We start from the raw sequence: 2,500 nt of genomic DNA on the forward strand, positions 1-2,500 counted from the left end.
ACACTTGGTAGTTCAGAGCTATTGTGAAATAGAAGTTCATCTACATATAGGGAAGATATCTGATGACAAGCATTGATATGCCAACCACAGAAACAAAAGAGCCTTTTGTTTCAACAGCCAGCGAGCCTCTGGTTGGCACATTAATGACAATAGGTAAACAATAAATTATCTTCCCTACACTGTTTTGACATGCTGTATTGCAGAGGTTTCCCCTCCACATGATGTACAATTTAAACAAATTGCTATTTACAGGGTGTCAAGTGGGTAAAATGGTCAGAAAATGAGAAAATGAGAAAATCGGGGGGGGGGGGGGGGGTAACCAAAAAGTAGGAACAAAATAGCAGCATTTGCACGTGAATAGGAAAAGTAATGGAAATGCCTAATTGAAGTCATCATTGAGAGGTTCAAAATAATTGTTTTTAAATCAACATGAAGTGCAAGCTTACTATATTTTCCTCCAGCCATGAGCACAAAAAATGCATAATTTTTCCTGAAAAACCAGCGAATTCAAAAGGCTCAGAATAATAGGAAATAACAATAGCTTGCACATTCATCAACTACCTACAAGTTACTACAGTACCCTTATTATCTACCCTCCGATTTCAATCCATGGCGATTTAGTAAATCCTCCACACACGTTGCTAATTGTAACTAGTAGGAACTCGTGAAGAAGACGTAAACAACGCTGGCATTTCGTATAATGTTTCTGTGGACAAGAAGGAAAATAAAATACACTAATTTTTTAAAGGACATTTAATAGGGTGCGATAGCTTATGGCTTGAGATGATAAACAAAACAAAAGGAATAGCGAATTCATCTTACCTTAGCAGACTTGACAGCAAGGCCTCGAACAACCACCTCAATCGATCTATCACAACATTCAGCCACATTTAACTCGGAAAAATCAATTGTGCATGAAGCCACGGGCGAAAAATCGATCACGCGAAAGTGAAAGACTTGAAAGGAATCAGCTTCTACCACTGAACTACCGCTATTCCGACAGAAAAAAAGTTGTACACGTCGCTGCTGCTATAAAAATCCCCAGAGCAAGTAATCGAACAAGACATCTTTGGCCGCCATTCTCTTTGTTATTTCGCGCGCGCGCGCGTGAAATAACTTGGGTACTAGCAAAACTATCAACCAATCAGACAGAATGACATGAATCAGACATGTCTATCGGAAATAGTTCTGCGGCAGTGTTGAGGCATCGTTTCTCGCCATATGCCATATGATTGGCTGTTGCCTAATCCATGGGAAAAATCAATAGCTAAAAGTAAAGGCAGGAACGCGGAACCGGGAACCGAAAACAAGAGCCTGGGAATGAAATTACAGCGGGTAATCCGCATAAGAATTCAAAATGGCTGACCAAACCAAATTAGAGATAGTGAATTTAACATCTTACATAACATATTATAAAATAATTAGCATAGTTCGTGCACTGTCATTGGTCAATAGCTGTATTTATATGAGAGTATGTAAACACGGATGTGACAGCACATGAATTTTGATTGGTTATGTGTTGTCAGACGCGCGTTTTGATTCGCGTCAACGGCTTGCATAACTGTCGAGAATTCTCCCAATTCCCCCGAGTGTTCACATGAGGCTATGTAAACACGGAAAAAGTCCTCTATTGCTTAAATATAATACTGGTATGAAAGCAAAATGTTTTTAAGACTAGGGCCGCTGTTTGCTGTCGTTGGACTTCTCGCTTTCATTTCAATACTGCATGCCTACAAGTTAAGTCACTATTTCTCGGTGAGTATTCGAAGCTACAATTTGTTTGACGTTTCTTGATAAAGTTGGCAGAGTTCACGTTTGTGGGTGTTCCAAAATCATTATCAGCAGATAGCATCGATGAGGTAGCAGGTCGTCGCATACCCGGTGTGTAATAAATTTGAACTTGGGCGCGGTCGTTTAAGGTGTTTTATAACCGTTTCGTGCACGCAAAATTGGAATAAAGCCGCCCCGGACGGCAAAATCAGCCAATTTCGGCGATTTTTCAATTCTTTTCGTTGAAATTTGGCTGGTTACGAGGACTGAAGTATGTAGCAGCACTACAATCCTTCGTGTAAGTGGAAATTCGAGTCGATTTGAGCTTTTTGGAGGAATTCTAATACTACAGTAGCTTATCCGGCTTTCTGACTGCTTCATCGAGTTTCCAACCATATACACGATACAAAGAGAAAACGCCGACGCTAAAAACTTCCAGAAATTACTTAATTAAAGCGGCACAAAAACCACACAACAGACAAGATACCTCACAAAGGAAGTAAGAAGTTTCTATTCAAAATTTCAGTTATATTTTTCAGTTTCAAGTACAGTTGTTTTCTCCAATCTTTTTCGCTGATTGCGTCAGTTTGGAAACCTTTGCTTAATCTGTTCACCCGTTGTTTTGTGGTTATTTTATGGACCCACCATATAAGTTGATTAAATAGCATGAAAGATAGGGTACGGCTACACGTAGGCTACCTGAAAGACTGCCTCATTTGATTTAATTCGA

The sequence above is a fragment of the Montipora foliosa genome, chromosome 2 (assembly GCF_036669935.1).
Source record: "Montipora foliosa isolate CH-2021 chromosome 2, ASM3666993v2, whole genome shotgun sequence".
Classification (NCBI taxonomy): Eukaryota; Metazoa; Cnidaria; class Anthozoa; order Scleractinia; family Acroporidae; genus Montipora; species Montipora foliosa.